This window comes from Molothrus aeneus, chromosome 4 (genome assembly GCF_037042795.1).
Source record: "Molothrus aeneus isolate 106 chromosome 4, BPBGC_Maene_1.0, whole genome shotgun sequence".
Lineage (NCBI taxonomy): Eukaryota > Metazoa > Chordata > Aves > Passeriformes > Icteridae > Molothrus > Molothrus aeneus.
In genome coordinates, this window is record NC_089649.1 from 71,203,792 (window position 1) to 71,222,033 (window position 18,242).

The window sequence follows — 18,242 nt, forward strand, 5'->3', positions numbered from 1 at the left end:
ATGGTCACCCACTGTTAGATCTGAAACTTTGTCAGGCTCTGCTCCAGTCCTATGAGTGAGGAGAGAAATTTTTTAAACTTTACCTATTTTCACTTAGTGGTTGTGAAGTTCTGGCTGATCAAGCCCTTTCTTGCTTCAGAAATGTTTTCAGCGTGACTGTTTAAAGCACTCTTGGTGGGGGAAAGTGTGTTAATAAATTGAAAATGCAAATTAGAGGCTATGGGACATCTAAAGGTGATCAAAAGCACTGCTTAGCTAATTAGTTATTACTGTGGGCTCCACAGCTGCCTGTGTCCCTGTCACCAGCTCGAGATGAGTTCAGATCTGTCAGCAGATGAAAAGCAGCTTCTGCTGAGTGATTTGCTGAATTGTAGCCATGTTGGACCAGCAACACAGTGGGAAGCTCTCAAAAAAGAGCTGAACTACAGGCTGAGCGTTTTATGGCAAAGTTTTATTTTAGTAATAGCCTTTCAAAAATCTTATTTTGGGAGTAATTCATGGAATCGTGGAATAGCTTGGGTTGGAAGGAACCTTAAGGATGATCTTGTTCCATTCCTTGCCATGGGCAGGGACACCTTCCACTATCCCAGGGTGCTCCAAGCCCTGTCCAACCTGGCCTTGGGCACTTCCAGGGATCCAGGGGCAGCCACAGCTCCTCTGGGCACCCTGTGTCAGGGCCTCCTCACCCTCCCAGGGAACAATTCCTAATTCCCAATATCCCATCCATCCCTGCCCTCTGGCAGTGGGAGCCATTCCCTGTGTCCTGTCCCTCCATCCCTTGTCCCCAGTCTCTCTCCAGCTCTCCTGGAGCCCCTTTAGGCCCTGCAAGGGGCTCTGAAATCCCTCCTGGATCCTTCCTTTCTCCAGGTGAGCACCCCCAGCTCTCCCAGCCTGGCTCCAGCCCTTGGAGCATCTCCATGGCTTCCTCTGGATTTGCTGCTCTTGGCCCCAGGGCTGGAGCAGCTCTGCAGGAGGGGTCTCACCTACAGAATCCCCCTGCCCTGCTGGGGATGAGCACACAGAGGGCTCTGGCTGGGCCATGTGGAGCTTCTCACCCACCCCATCTCCCCCTCTGGTTCAGTTTCTCCCTCACCCCCTAACTCCTCTCAGGTTCAGCTCCTCACCCACCCAATCTCCCCCTCAGGTTCAGCTTCTCCCTCACCCCAACTTCCCCTCAGGCTCGGCTTCTCACCCACCCAATCTCCCCCTCAGGTTCAGCCTCTCACCCACCCAATCTCCCCCTCAGGTTCAGCCTCTCACCCACCCAATCTCCCCCTCAGGTTCAGCCTCTCACCCACCCAATCTCCCCCTCAGGTTCAGCCTCTCACCCACCCAATCTCCCCCTCAGGTTCAGCCTCTCACCCACCCAATCTCCCCCTCAGGTTCAGCCTCTCACCCACCCAATCTCCCCCTCAGGTTCAGCCTCTCACCCACCCAATCTCCCCCTCAGGTTCAGCTTCTCCCTCACCCCAACTCCTCTCAGGTTCAGCTTCTCCCTCACCCCAACTCCCCCTCACATTCAGCTTCTCCCTCACCCCAACTTCCCCTCAGGCTCAGCTTTGGCCAAAGCACCCGTGGGCAAGCTGAGGTTCCCAAAGCCTCTTTGTTCTTTGTCATCCAGCCCTGCAGGCAGCCAGCACACACTCGTGTCAGTGCTGAGTGGTTTACTGTGTCGGTGTTGAGTGGTTCATTTCCCTGCGTGGTCCCTACTGCCTTTAAAATAAGGAGGTGGTGGTAATGGTGGGATGCCACCTGCTCCTCCTCTCTGGGCTGCAGAAGGAGCAGAGGAGTTTTTCCTGTAGGTGTCACCAATATCCCGTGTAGAAACTGAGCTTAAACTGCCGGGGAAGGACCGAGCGTGGGATGCTCAGGTCGGTTTGATGCAACACCAGAGTCTTCTGAAATATTTGAGATCCCTCGGGTTGCGTTTCACAGAAGCCTTTCTGGATTTTCCTAATTTAAGTCTGGAAAAATCCCTCTGGTTTCCTCAATAACCATGTAAATTCCAGAGGATTTTGAGGCTGGCTTTCTACCAGGACACTGGGAGAATGTGTGAAGGCTGTGATGAGCTGTGGGTGGTGATTGAATTTGGTGGCTGCTGCTGGAGCGTGACTGGTTCCACTCAGTCATGCAAACACTGCAAGAATATCACGGAATCATGGAATGATTTGGGTTGGGAGGGACCTTAGGTACCATCTCATTCCATGAGCAGGGACACCTTCAATATCCCAGGGTGCTCCAAACCTCTCCCAACCTGGCCTTGGGCACTTCCAGGGATCCAGGGGCAGCCACAGCTTCTCTGGGCACCTGTGCCAGGGCTCAGGACCCTCACAGGGAACAATTCCCTCCTTACTATTTATTCTAAATCTGCCCTCTTTTAGCTTAAAAATGTTTCTGCTTGTCCCAGCAGTTGTAAATCCTTAATCACAATAATACAGTATTTGCAGACCTAGGGAATTTTCTCACCCAGCGTGGGAGCAGTGCCTGATCCCAGTACAGGCTGTTTTAAAGGAAAATTGGTCTTTTTTCAATTTATTGTGACAAAAGGTAAAATAGCACATTCCCCCTCAAGCACCTCATTGTATAAGGAATTACATAGAATCACAGAATCATTAAGGTTAGAAAAGCCCTCTTGCATCATCAAGCCCAACTATTCCCCTACTGCCTAAACCACCGCTAAACCACCCCAAAGTTCCACCTCTACACCTAAAATCCCTTTAAATGTAAATCCTTGTGGGGCTGGAGGCACATCCACTTTTTTTGTGTCACTTCTTCGGAGCAGCCTGGAGAGCTCGCCCAGCTGGCAGAGCAGCCCCGAGGCTTCGATCCAGAGACGCGCGGTGGCGGCAGGTACCGGTGCCCGGTAATGAGGCTCTAATTCCCTGCGAATAAACCAAAGTGCATCCAGGAACTCGGTGTATCCCGGGGCCAACTGGCACAAAACGCCCTCTTCCACACTTGTCAGCTTGCCTCGCCTTCCAGGAGAGGGTGGCTGGATGCACGCTGCCTGCTGGGAGCTGTTCCTGGACTGCTTTGAGCCGGGAATTATCTCAAAAAGTGCAGCTTGGCACTCAGGTTTGTGCAGAGGGACTTTGTGACCATTTTCTCCCATGGATGTAAGAGCTGAAATAAGGGATGGAGGACTCCAAGTGGCTCTTCAAAATGCAGTTTATTGTATCCAAGATGTTACAGCAGTCCAGGGTCGTGGATGTAAGGAATAGCAGATTTGTCTTTACAAATGGTCTGCTGGTAGATAAAAACAGCACTGGGAGATAAAAGAAACATTGGGAAGGATTCCACTGATTGATGAATGGAAAACGATATTTGCTTTTACAAGTAAACTTTAGCTTTGCTGATAAATGCAATTAGACATTAAAAGATGAAAGAAACAATGGGGAAGAAAAACCCCTTAATTTCATAAGAATTAAAAATTAAAAAGGAGGGTTATACATTAGGGGGGAATCTTTGGTATCAGGTATTCTGGGACGTCTGTACCTCTCAAAAGCCTCAGCCAATGGGGAAAGAGAGAAGGGAAATGCAGCCGGGAAATTGGGATAAAAAGGAGGCTGCATCCTCCAAAAATTTGAGAGACCCCAGGGGAATGCCCCATGGCCTCTCCCTTATTCAAATAAAGTTACAGGACTCCTCTGTCTTCTTTTTGGACATAAACCTCTGATGTTTGTGGATAAATTTTCCTAACATGGGTGACAGAGCCTGTGCCTACAGCTGTCAGCTCCAGCTGCAGGCAGGCCTGGAGACCCTGAGTTTAGGTCACAATGCATTATAGACTTTTCTTTGCTGAGCATCTTCATTCAGTAAAACCAATCTATACCTTAACTTTTATCTCTAGCCCATCATAACTACTGTAATTACCATATTCATGTTACTGTTCTCCAATCACTATAAGTTAGTACATTACAGTTTAAGTCAGAAGTTGTTTTTCAGTTTTCTTGCAGTAGAAAATTCTGAGGCCTTTTTTCCACTTGCAACATTTGCTGACTTGTTTGCCTGTGCTCTCTTTCTGCTTGGTAAAAACATCTTCTTGTTTGGGGTGGGTTTATCCTTTGCTCTAATCATAAAAACCCCCTGTAACTCACACACCCTTTGCCTCCTTGGTTATCCAGTGAGACTGGCTCAGCAATTCTTTTCTTTTATATCAAAACTTGCTTCCATCTCTATTCCTTCTTCTTATTCTACATTCAAAAATCTTTCTGCTAAGCACACATATCTGTGAGACTTTCTTGTCAAACTTTCATCCTTCCCAACAGATGTACCTCTCACTGCCTGGGCACGCCTTATTTTCCAGCAGGGATTCAACCTTTGTGCAGCAGGATTTATTTACAGGGGGAAATGCTGCAAGTGCTGCCTTCCAGCTCCTACCCACTTGGAGATGGACCTTGGGTGTTCTTCCAAATGCTCTGGAGATGTGCTGATGAAGGGAGTGGGTTCTGCATCCTCCTTTGTGCCAGTGAGACACAGCACCTTCCAGGGAGTGCTCTGGATTGCAGGATCACACTCTGGGAAGGGTCTGGATCACAGTGCCAAAGAGCTGCAGATTATTTTATAATTGCAGGGCAGTGAAGGATCTGGATCAGAGTGCCAAAGAGCTGCAGATTATTTTATAACTGCAGGGCAGTGAGCTGGTGATCCTAATGAGGCACTCTGGATTGCAGGATCACACTCTGGGAAGGGTCTGGATCACAGTGCCAAAGAGCTGCAGATTATTTTATAATTGCAGGGCAGTGAGCTGCTGATCCTAAATGTGGGCTGAGCTCCACCCAGGATCCCCCTGCACCATCCTGGAGCTCAGCACCTCCCCAAAGCCTCTGAAGAAGCTTCTGAGACCTGTCTTGCTCTTTTCTGGCCCTGCTGCTTCCTTCTCACTGCTCTACTTTTGTCACTTGTTTTAGGAGAAATAAAATTGTTTCCTGTTGCTTGAGATAGCTTCCAAATCTCCCTTGAACAGTGAAATTTAAACACAAGTAGTGGTCATAATCAAAATAGAATCTTAGTACTTGAAAACAATGTTACAAAATTAAGAAATGCATAAAAAATTGAAGGCTTGAAATCATTGTGAGGTGATTCCCTCCTCTGTGTTGTGTTTTATAACAGCTCATATTTGCTCTGAAGGTTTGGCTGACTGGTCTAGTTCAGCCACAGCTGCTTCTGGGCCAGGATGTCTGAGTGATGCAAAGAGTGGGATTTGATCAGATAAATGCCCTTTCTGCCTTAAAAGCTGGGGGAAAATTTGAAGCAAATAATGCCAGTAAAGATATAAATCTAAAAGAAATCCAGCCAGGCTAAGGATTTCTTTGAGCAAGTCTTCAAAAATATTTGGAGATCAAGACGGTTGTGCTGACAGGAGATTAAGGGAAAAAATAGTGGTGAAGTGAAATCCTTACAAGTGAAATTCAGATGCTTTCCCTCCTGTGGCCAAGAAACCAAAACCTTTCAAAGGCTCTTTGGTGAACAGTGAAGCCACAGAGGTGGGGTGGATTTGGATGTCCCTGGTTAATGCCCTGAGCACAGGGTTCAGCCTGGTGGCTGTTAGGAAAATTAATCCACAAACATCAGAGGTTTATGTCCAAAAAGAAGACAGAGGAGTCCTTTTACTTTATTGAAATAAAGGGAGAGGCCATGGGGCATTCTCCTGGGATCTCTCAAATTTTTGGAGGATGCAGCCTTCTTTTTATCCCAATTTCCTGACTGCATTTCCCTTCTCTCTTTCCCCATTTCTGAGGCAGTTGAGAGGTACAGATTTCCCAGAACACCTGATACCAAAGATTCCCTCTACTGTACAAATCTCCCTTTTAATAGTTAATTTTTATGGAATTTAGAGGTTTTCTTTCCAATTGTTTCTTTCATCTTCCAATGTCTAATTTCATTTATCAGCAAAGCTAAAGTTTACTTGTAAAAGCAAATCTCTTTTTCCATTCATCAATCAGTGGAATCCTTCCCATTGTTTCTTTTATCTCCCAGTGCTGGTTTTATCTACCAGGAGACCCTCAGCTTGTTTTAAAGACAAATCTGCTATTCCTCTCATGGCTGTGACTGCATCGCTGGCTGTCTTTTCAGCAACTTATCTGTAATCTTTTCTTCATCTCTTTCGGTTATAACTATTCCAGATGATTCTTAACCAGTGTTTCTTGGGCATGGACACATTCCTAGAGAAGACCTGTTGTAGTGCCCATCCCTGGAAGTGTCCAAGGAATGACTCAGGTGACACTGAGAGCTCTGGGCTGGTTGACAAGGCTGTGATGGGTCCAAAGTTGGGCTGATCTTGGAGGTGTTTTCCAAGATTTAGCTCCAGCTGCATTATCTGAGCATGGCCAAGCTTCTGCTCTGCAATTAGGTAGCTAAAAATCAAAGATAAAAATACTGGTTTTCTTCCCAAAGTCAGTCCTGGGAGGGCAACCATCAGAGAAACAGCAGTGGTGGAAATGTTCAGAGGTTGCTGCTGCTCTGGGTTTCTTTGTCATTTAGAGCTCCTCTCTCTGCACAGCTCTGGCATGGACACATTCCTAGAGAAGACCTGTTGTAGTGCCCATCCCTGGAAGTGTCCAAGGAATGACTGGAGGTGACACTGAGAGCTCTGGGCTGGTTGACAAGGCTGTGATGGGTCCAAAGATGGGCTTGATCTTAGAGGTGTTTTCCAAGATTTAGCTCCAGCTGCATTATCTGAGCATGGTCAAGCTTCTGCTCTGCAATTAGGTAGCTGAAAATCAAAGATAAAAATACTGGTTTTCTTCCCAAAGTCAGTCCTGGGAGGGCAACCATCAGAGAAACAGCAGTGGTGGAAATGTTCATAGATTGCTGCTGTTCTGGGTGTCTTTGTCATTCAGAGCTCCCTGCTCTCCTCTCATGCCCATCGAGCTGTTTGTCTAGAGCCTTAATGAGTTTCCTGTATCTTTTCAAAATGTAAATTGTAACCAATTTTCAAGTCATTAGTTATAAAGTCAGTCACTGCAGCCCCTCTTTAATTTCACCTGTCCCTTCCCATGTTTCCATTAAACTCCAGTTAATTACATATTAATCTCATTCTCAGGGCATCAGCTGCATTTGTAATAAATGTCTCTCAAAGTCTGTGACTCAGCTGACAGCACAGAGCAGTGACCAAGACCTGGATGAACAGGATTTCCAGTCCAAATTAACAAAGAACCGTTCTCCTGGCTCCAAAAATCCACCAGCACAAGGGGGAAAGCAAACCAGAGATGCCAAAATGGAATTTGGTTTCTTTGCTGCAGGTGAAGAAAAGGGCAGCAGTTGTGACCCAGCAGTACCTCCCCTCAGGTTGTCCCCAGGGGACTTGCAGCTGTAATGGCTTTGCTGCCTGAGGAGAGGCTTTTAGCTGCAAAAATCCACTTTTTCAGCCAACTCCCATAAATCCAGAGCGTTTAGTTGGATTGCAGACTGCCATTGCTTAATGGGAGCATTGCTCACCATTGCACATCCTGGTTTTGGCATGAGCAGCTGGAGGCATGGGCTGCATTCCTCTTCCTGGGTGCAGCACAGAAGAAATCACTTTTATTTTGGCTTGGCTGGAGACTGAACTGTGGGGTGCCTGTTTGTGGCATTCACATTCCCTGAACAAAACAAATTCCTTTACCCAGGGTTTTTCTCCTGGGAAGCTGAGAGGCAGCAAGAGAAGCCTCAGAGAAAAATGAAAACAATTCTTATCTCATTTGCTTCCCCTTTGTTGTGCTCATGTGGAATGTGTTTGGAGATTGTTTACCCACAGGTGATTGTTCCATTGGATTCTGCTGTGAGTTGTTTTCACTCTTTGGCCAATCGGGGCCAAGCTGTGTCAGGACTCTGGAGAGAGTCAGGAGTTTTCATTATTATCTTTTTAGCCTTCTGTAAGTATCCTTGCTGTATTCTTTAGTACAGTATAGTATTCTTTAATATAATATAATAAAGTAATAAATTAGCCTTCTGATAAGATGGAGTCAGATGCATCATTCCTTCCCTCATCAGGGTGGCTGTGTGTTGTCATCTTATTGCAGGGGTTCCATGCTGGTGTCTCCTTATTGCAAAAGTTCCAAACCTTCTTGGTGTTTCTCATGGGCAGCTCCTCAGAGCACTGCCTCTTTCCTCTTCACAAAGCAGCCACTGACTCCAGTGCCCCTCTCACCCAGCCACCCCACTCTTTTATAGCACTCTTCTTCTCACTGGTTACAGCTGTGGCCTGTTAAAGTCAGGCCTGTTCCTAATCTTTGATGATTGGCCCAGCTGCAACTCCTTAGGGGTAAGATTACTTTCTACACTATTGTCTTATAATCTATCCCCGTATAGCCACGCATTTACAGTACCTGTTGTCTTTGGGGCAAAGCCTCCCCTCCTCTAAAGGCTTTCCCCCACTGTTCTCAGCATCCCTCTACCTCTGCCTTCCCTCTGTGCTCATGGTGGAATGGACCAGGGAGTGGATCCTGGCTTCTGACAGCCTTTTTATCAGCAGGAGATGTGTCTGTGGCAGGACAGCATTACTGGTGTAAGCCAAGGGTGGGAGTTCACCTGCCTGCATTCATCTCCCTTCCAGGCTTCTTCAGTGGGGCTGGACAAGCCCAGGTCCTCCTGCTCCCTGCCCTGGTGGTGCCAGACTTCACTTAATGTGTCTGTCCATCCTTCTGTCTTGCACATGAACAACTTGGCTGATAGAAGGGTCTCTTTGAGTTAGGTTTTCTAAGTTTTTGGAGATTTATATCACACTTGAGATAGCTCAGCTACTTCAGATGGCATAAAATCAGCAGGATGGCTTTTGAGGCAGTGTTGGAAACAGAAAAGTTTTAATAAAAGGCAAAATTACAAAGCTCTTGACAGAGAAAAACTGAGCTAGGGCAAGAGCTTCTTGCTCTTGGTAAAACACCTCACAAAAGTGATTTCTTTTTGTTCTCTTCTTTTTCTAGTAAATTGCTTAGGTGGGACTTTTTGGTTTCTGTCCAATTGGCTATCCTTAAGTTTGAGGTGAAGTACCCAGGTCCTATGAGGTGTCTTTTTACCTAATTGAGGAGAGAAACTTCTGGGCTTCTTTTCCTTTTTTTAAGGAGACAAAGGATAATTTTGTCACTCCATCAACAGGGGGCACATTCCTACACTTGGCCAGTTGTGGTCTTGCCTTGTGAGATCCAATTTCTCTTTTCAGCTTCATAATTAAAATTATAGAGAAGGGAGAGCCTGACTCCCCTCAGAGGTGTGTGATAAAAGGATGGGAAGCAACAGGCCTTGGCTGCAGCAAGGGCAATTCTGTTGTGGTGTTGTGAGGTGAGAGATGAGAATTTGACCCCAAGTTCTCAGAAGACTGATATATTATATTATATTATATTATATTATATTATATTATATTATATTATATTATATTATATTATATTATATTATATTATATTATATTATATTATATTATATTATATTATATTAATTATATTATATTATATTGATATACTAAAACTATACTAAAGAAAGAGAAAGGAGACATCAGAAGGCTAGATAAGAATGAATAATAAAAACCTTGGACTGGGATTGGTCATTAATTAAAAACAATTCACATGGAACCAATCAAAGATGCACCTGTTGGTAAAGCATCTCCAGAGCACATTCCAAGCAATCAGATAATTATTGTTTACATTTCTTTTCTGAGGCTTCTCAGCTCCTCAGGAGAAAAATCCTGGTGAAGGGATTTTTCAGAAAATGTCATGGTGACATAGTTCCATAAGGCAATGAACAATGTTTGCACTGGGAGGATGGAGAAATGCTGGACCACGAGCCCAGAGGGGTGGGGGCATTGCTTCCCTTGGAGGTGTTCTGTCAGAATTCAGGACGTCCCTCTGGCTGTCCTGGATTGCCAGAACCCCTGCCAGGGGCTCAGAGACCAAAACACCTGTGGGTTTGATTATGACCCATGGAAAAAATTACCAACCTCATATGAGGATCTGCAAGCCACAACAGTCTAAGTAGAATAATAGTTAGTTTATCATGGGGTGAAAAATAGATTTTTGGGGTTTTTAGAATAGGGGTTCAGGAGGCAAGATGGAGGAATCTGGTCATGTCCAGTCTTTCTCTTTCTTCTTCTTGGCCTCCATCTTCTGCTGTGATGGTGGCACTTTTGGATTGGTTTAGAGTAGAAGCTCACTGTCTAACATAGGTGATAGGTATTGGAAGTTATGGTAAATAATGTACAGGTAGTTTTTAGTATAAAAAGATAACACCACCCCAGGGGCAGGCAGAGTGCCTCTGTCTCACCTGCTGACCTCAGCAGGCCAGAGACAGAATTTTATAGAAAAGAAACATAAACAACCTTGAGAATGAGAACTGAAGAGTTCTGACTCCTTCTTTGCCTGCCAGGCTGGGAAAAGAGATTTTCTAACACATCTCGGGGTCACTCTGAGCAACAGAACCCTGAGAGTGTCCCACACTCAGCTGGACAAGCCTGAATTTTGATGCAATTCTGCAAATGCCCATGAATCAGAACGGAAAGAATTGCATGTACAAGCAGAGATGAGTGTGGATGCAGCCTGCAGAGTCTCCTTATCTGTCTTTGAAATGCCACTGCTCCACGCTGCCAGCAGCCACCAGGAATATTCGCTTTTCTCCTCGGACTGCGTGGAGCACACTGATAATTCTGGGAGCAGCAAGGCTGCTTTCATCTTCCTGCAGCTAATCCAAACAGATCACGTTGTTAGGGGGAGTCAGGGGAGAGCAGGAGAAGACAGAGTATCTTTATTTAAAAATAAATTAAAGAAATCCTTAAAATCAAAGCTCTTAGCAGGGGTTCAACAGGATCAGGAGGCAGCAGTCCATGCTGGTGCTGGATTTATTGCCTGTGTTAAATGTCTGGGCTGAATTGCCTCATCTTCCCACAAATGGAGCTGCTCCTACCTCGTGTTGGTTGGGCAGTGGGCAAAAGGGAGCAGAGCTGTCTGTGCTGTCCCTGCTCTGTGGATAACAGAGGCAACAGGAATTGTGAGGACTGTCAGGCTGGATTAGGCTCGAGGCACACAGAATCCAGTTCCTTGCTTGCTTTGCTGATCAGCACAGCAGGTTTCCAGGAATCATTTTAAAAGCATTTCAGAGGAAAAAATTGTTCATTTTGTTCCCCTTTCCCCCAAAATATTGCCCTGACTGCTGTCCTTCCACAAAAAATCAGGAAGATTTCCAATAGTCTCTGCAGGGCTGTGAGCTGCTGCTGGTGGTGTAGACCCACAGTAAGTTGTAGGGACAAGTGATTGAGGTTGTCACAGCAGCCTGGGCTGTGGGAACAACCTGGGGAAGACAGCTGGGATCCCCCAGGGAAGTGGGAAAAGGTCAGAACTGGCACATGGGCTTTGCCAGAGGTACCAGGAGTCTTCTGTTGCCTCTGTGTATTTTGAATGATGAAAGCCTGGAACCTTTAGGTGTTGGACTTGGATGATCCTTGTGGGTCCCTTCCAATTCAGGATTTTCCATGATATTCTAAAGGAAAGGGCAGGGAAACCCAGGCTACAAATGTCCCTCAAAAGCAGCCAGGAAAACACCTTTCCAGGGATCTGTCTCCAACAGAGGTCATGGTGCTCAGAAATTATCTTTGCTCTGTGTTGCAGATCCTAAAGTAGCTAAACTGGATCCCTTCAAGGAGAGATACAGAACCAGTAACCCCATGAACAAGGTTCACTGGAGTTCATCTCCCATTGGCAACCAAATAATGGAATCACAGACTGGTTTGGGTTGGAAGACACCTTAAAGATCATCCCATTGCACCCCCTGCCATGGAGGGACACTTTCCTCAATCCCAGGGTGCCCCAAACCCCCTCCAACCTGGCCTTGGACATTTCCAGGGATCCAGGGGCAGCCACAGCTTCTCTGGGCACCCTGTGCCAGGGCCTCACCCCTTTTACAGTCAGCAATTAAATAATTCTAATCAATCTAAATCCATTCTCTACTGAGCCTGTGTTTGTGCCCCCTCCCAAGGGATTTAAAGGAATGCCTCCTGTAAGTCTCTAAGTGAAGAGGAGGGTGTGGATACCTTGGGAATATCTGTGGGATTGAGGAAAGTGGATTCCCAGGGCTCCCACAGGCACTTCCCATCCCACTGCTGGGCATTATCCCAACCCCAAGCCAGGGGAAAAGTGGGGAGATGAGCTCAGTGTGGCTGCTGGAGGATTTCCTGGATTATTGATGAATACATCAGGGCATGGGGACAGGAACTGTCTGTAGTGCCATTAGTGCAGGGCTGGAGGATGAATCCATGGCCAGAGATGACTGCACAGGTTACTTTGTCTTCTCTTTGATTTAAGCACTGTACAATTAGTCCAGAGCTTGAAAATTATGCTATTAAACATTGTGCTGTCCTTTTTAATGGATGGCTACTGGGAGAACTTCCTGGAGGATTTCCAATACTCCTGTTTCCATAGGAAGTGTGCAAAAGGAGAAGGGCTGCCTAAGATCCCACCTATTCACCCCAAATCAGCATCACCTCTCCTGCTGCATCCCTAATAATTGTCTGTGTGCTTGAAAGCCACGTGCCCTGTCCCACCTCCAAACCCTTCCAGTTCATCATTGTCCCTGTCACAGCAAGGGTTTCCTTTATTCCTGACCTAAATCTTCCTGCAGACAATATAAGCCCAAGATCATCCCCATCCCATGATGAATATTCATCATTTTCTGTCCCATAACGAAGGTCAGTGTTCTTTAATAAGAGAGAAGAAAGGCACACAGGAGGTCCATTTAATAAGAGAGGTGACTGGTACATAAAGCAGGGAGATATTATAATTAATATCACAAGGGTGGGAATGTGCTCAGGAAAATCCTGGCAACCAGGAGGAAGGGATGCCATGAAGTTTTAGCTTCGAGAAGTTAAAAAAAGCTTTGACTGAAGTTAATGGAAATTCTGCCTGCATAAGAAACACAGGTGGAAGGGAAAATCGGCTTATTTTAATCAAAGCAAGAGGGGAAAAAAAAACCAACCCTAATTTAAATCAGTCCAAGTGATTGCAGGCTTAATTCTCTCCCCTTATTAGACTCTTCAATCCTAACCCTACAGGCCTAAGAGATCTCTTTGCACTGGAGGCACAGGAATTGGATTTTTATGCACGCTGACCTGGATGGGATGGAGTGAATCCATCCTCTGTCTGTGGGGAGGATTCCCAATTAAATCTGCTGGGAAAGATGATTACATGACCCCAGCCTTGTCTGGAAGTGGGATGGCTGGGGAGGTTCCTCTCTGTCAGTGCTCTGAGGTGCTGGATAATTGCTATGGATGGAAAAAGGAGGAGGAGGAGGAGGTGCTTTGCTCCTGTTCTGAGCTGGAGGGAAAGGAGGGATGAAGCATCCATGAGGAAAGGCTGGGAGAATTGGGATTGTTCAGCCTGGAGAAGAGGAGGCTTTAGGGTTCTAATTGCAGCCTTCCAGGACCTAAAGAGCCTCCAGGAGAGGTGGAGACAGACTTTGGACAAGGGATGGAGGCACAGGACGAAGAAGAATGGCTTCAAATGGAAAGAGAGTAGGTTTAGAATGGCTACTAAGAAGAAATTGTTCCATGTGAAGGTGGTGGCCCCTGGCACTGGTTGCCCAAGGAAGCTGTGGCTGCCCCTGGATCCCTGGAAGTGCCCAAGGCCAGGCTGGGCAGGGCTTGGAGCAGCCTGGAATTATGGAAGGTGTCACTGCATGGCAGGGGTTGGAACAAGATGGTCTTTAAGGATCCCTTCCAACCCAAGCTATTCCATGATTCTCTGATGAAGTTTCAAAAGGAGGGTGGGGAAAATCAATCAGGACATGTTTACTTTATTAAAAAAAATTAAAATTAATTCCCAAAATGTCATTATTAAAAAAACCCAAACACCCCCCCCTCCGCCCCCACCCAAACCTCACAGCTATAGTTTTCTTTTCCTCCCTCCTGCAATTTTTATCTGCTCTGCAAAAAGACAGAAGGAAGGAAAAGGATGCCAGGTAAGTGTTACTTTAGAAAGCCCTGATAAAAACCCCTGATTTACCTTGATTTTAATGGGGTTCAGCCAAAATTCCTAGCAGGACATAAATGTGAACTCATTCCTTTCCTTCCCATTTCACTTTTTTTTCCATCCCAGAAATGACACAGGCAGAGAGGTTGGAAGCAGCCAATTCCCATGAATAAGTGGAGGAGAGACCCCATTTCATCCTGGCAGTCATTCCTGAACTGGGGCCAATTCATTAGGCAGAGATCTCCTCATCCCTGAGCAGAACAGCCTGTTCTGCCTGCCCCGAGTGCCTTCTGCTCTCCCAGCATTGCAGAGGTTGCTGCTTGGAGAGGGACAGCCTTGGTGAGATATTTATATGGATTTGTGTGTGGAAAAGAAAAAAAAAAGGCTCATTTTGTTGCAAAATGTTTAATTTTTCACTGCTCCCATCCACCTTCTTCCCCATCCACAGAAATCATCCAACCCGGGAGGATTCATCCAAAAAGAATGCTGTGTTTGCAGTTATATTATTTTTTCTTCTTTAGTTTGTTTTTGGGGTTTTTTTTTTTAGGGATTGTTTTTCACCAGAAAAGCAAAACTATAATTGGGAAAAAAGATGATTTGTCCTGCCCTCATCCCTGTCCCTTTGCAGCCTGGGCTTGGGCAACCTCTCCAAGGTTGCTGCTTGGAGAGGGACAGCCTTGGTGAGATATTTATATGGATTTGTGTGTGGAAAATTAAAAAAAAAAAGGCTCATTTTGTTGGAAATTTTTAAATTTTTCACTGCTCCCATCCACCTTCTTCCCCATCCACAGAAATCATCCAACCCGGGAGGATTCATCCAAAAAGAATGGTGTGTTTGCAGTTATATTATTTTTTCTTCTTTGGTTTGTTTTGGGGGTTTATTTAGGTAAAAAGAAAAGCAAAACTATAATTGGGAAAAAAGATGATTTGTCTTGCCCTCATCCCTGTCCCTTTGCAGCCTGGGCTTGGGCAACCTCTCCAAGGTTGCTGCTTGGAGAGGGACAGCCTTGGTGAGATATTTGTATGGATTTGTGTGTGGAAAATTTTAAAAAATGGTCATTTTGTTGCAAATTTTTAAATTTTTCACTGCTCCCATCCACCTTCTTCCCTTTGTGTGGAAAAGAAAAATAAAAAAGGCTCATTTTGTTGCAATTTAAAAAAATTTTTGCTGCTCCCATCCACCTTCTTCCCCATCCACAGAAATCATCCAACCCAGGAGGATTCATCTAAAAAGAACGGTGTGTGTGCAGTTATATTATTTTTTCTTCTTTGGTTTGTTTTTGGGTTTTTTTAGGGAATGTTTTTCAACAGAAAAGCAAAACTATCCCAAAGATCATTTGTCTTGCCCTCATCCCTGTCCCTTTGCAGCCTGGGCTTGGGCAACCTCTCCAAGGTTGCTGCTTGGAGAGGGACAGCCTTGGTGAGATATTTGTATGGATTTGTGTGTGGAAAATTTTAAAAAATGGTCATTTTGTTGCAAATTTTTAAATTTTTCACTGCTCCCATCCACCTTCTTCCCTTTGTGTGGAAAAGAAAAATAAAAAAGGCTCATTTTGTTGCAATTTAAAAAAAATTTTTGCTGCTCCCATCCACCTTCTTCCCCATCCACAGAAATCATCCAACCCAGGAGGATTCATCTAAAAAGAACGGTGTGTGTGCAGTTATATTATTTTTTCTTCTTTGGTTTGTTTTTGGGTTTTTTTAGGGAATGTTTTTCAACAGAAAAGCAAAACTATCCCAAAGATCATTTGTCTTGCCCTCATCCCTGTCCCTTTGCAGCCTGGGCTTGGGCAACCTCTCCAAGGTTGCTGCTTGGAGAGGGACAGCCTTGGTGAGATATTTGTATGGATTTGTGTGTGGAAAATTAAAAAAAAAAAGGCTCATTTTGTTGGAAATTTTTAAATTTTTCACTGCTCCCATCCACCTTCTTCCCCATCCACAGAAATCATCCAACCCAGGAGGATTCATCCAAAAAGAATGCTGTGTTTGCAGTTATATTATTTTTTCTTCTTTGGTTTGTTTTGGGGGTTTATTTAGGTAAAAAGAAAAGCAAAACTATAATTGAGAAAAAAGATGATTTGTCCTGCCCTCATCCCTGTCCCTTTGCAGCCTAGGCTTGGGCAACCTCTCCAAGGTTGCTGCTTGGAGAGGGACAGCCTCGGTGAGATATTTGTATGGATTTGTGTGTGGAAAATTTTTAAAAAGGCTCATTTTGTTGCAAATTTTTAAATTTTTCACTGCTCCTATCCACCTTCTTCAGCTTGTGTGGAAAAGAAAAATAAAAAAGGCTCATTTTGTTGCAATTTTAAAAATTTTTAACTGCTCCCATCCACCTCCTTCCCCATCCACAGAAATCATCCAACCCGGGAGGATTCATCCAAAAAGAATGATGTGTTTGCAGTTATATTATTTTTTCTTCTTTGGTTTGTTTTTGGGTTTTTTTAGGGAATGTTTTTCAACAGAAAAGCAAAACTATCCCAAAGATCATTTGTCTTGCCCTCATCCCTGTCCCTTTGCAGCCTGGGCTTGGGCAACCTCTCCAAGGTTGCTGCTTGGAGAGGGACAGCCTTGGTGAGATATTTGTATGGATTTGTGTGTGGAAAATTTTTAAAAAGGGTCATTTTGTTGCAAATTTTTAAATTTTTCACTGCTCATATCCACCTTCTTCCGCTTGTGTGGAAAAGAAAAATAAAAAAGGCTCATTTTGTTGCAATTTTAAAAATTTTTAACTGCTCCCATCCACCTTCTTCCCCATCCACAGAAAGCATCTGACCCAGAGGGATTCATCCAAAAGAATGGTGTGCTTGCAGTTATATTATTTTTTCTTCTTTGGTTTGTTTTTGGGTTTTTTTAGGGATTGTTTTTCAACAGAAAAGCAGAACTATAATTGAAAAAAAGATGATTTGTCCTGCCCTCATCCCTGTCCCTTTGCAGCCTGGGCTTGGGCAACCTCTCCAAGGTTGCTGCTTGGAGAGGGACAGCCTTGGTGAGATATTTATATGGATTTGTGTGTGGAAAATTAAAAAAAAAAAAAGCTCATTTTGTTGCAAAATGTTTAATTTTCACTGCTCCCATCCACCTTCTTCCCCATCCACAGAAATCATCCAACCCGGGAGGATTCATCCAAAAAGAATGGTGTGTTTGCAGTTATATTATTTTTTCTTCTTTGGTTTGTTTTGGGGGTTTATTTAGGTAAAAAGAAAAGCAAAACTATAATTGGGAATAAAGATGATTTGTCCTGCCCTCATCCCTGTCCCTTTGCAGCCTGGGCTTGGGCAACCTCTCCAAGGTTGCTGCTTGGAGAGGGACAGCCTTGGTGAGATATTTGTATGGATTTGTGTGTGGACAAGAAAAAAAACAACAACTCATTTTGTTGCAAAATGTTTAGTTTTTCACTGCCTCCATCCACAGAAATCATCCAACCTGGGAGGATTCATCCAAAAAGAATGGTGTATTTGCAGTTATATTATTTTTTCTTCTTTGGTTTGTATTTGGGGGTTTTTTTAGGGATTGTTTTTCAACAGAAAAGCAAAACTATCCCTGAGAAAAAAGCTGATTTGTCCTGCGCTCATCCCTGTCCCTTTGCAGCCTGGGCTTGGGCTCTGCAGTGCCAGCCCCAGCCCTGCCGTGTCCCCCCGGTGCCAGCAGCCAAGAAGGGCCGGGAGAACCGGGCTCGGGGGCTTCCCCAGTGATGGATTTTGCTGCCATCCCGTGGTCGCTGCCCTTTGGAGCCGCCGGACCGGTCTCAAGGCAGGCACTTGATGGTGTGGCCGTGACCTCCCCAGAACAGGAGCTGGACGAACTCCCAGCGAGCCGGCAGAGAAAGGGACAGGGATTTCTCCTCCCGTTGTGCTGAAGCACAAGGACAGCTCGTGCAGGGGCAGGTGCTGAAACAAGGAACTCAACAAAGGTGCTCCATCACCTTTCAGCACAAGAATGCCGTTGGGATCCTGTTTCCATCTGTATTTATCCCCAGTTTCTCACAGAATTATGGACCCATGGAATCTCCTGAGATGGAAGGGACCCACAAACATCATCAAGTCGAACTCCTGGCCCTGTGTTGTCCTTTCAGGGTCCTGTCAGTGATGGAGTTGTGCTCACCCTTTCTCCCATGGCACTCCTGGGTCACTCAGCCTTTCCTGACTTTTCCTTTGCCTGCAGATAGAGGAAAAACATCCTGGGTTAAGTTTTAGCCCTTCCCAACAAGAAAGACTGAGGGGCTGGAGCTGTCCAGGGAAGGGAACAGAGCTGGGGAAGGGTCTGGAGCCCCAGGAGAGGCTGAGGGAGCTGGGCAGGGGCTCAGCCTGGAGCAAAGGA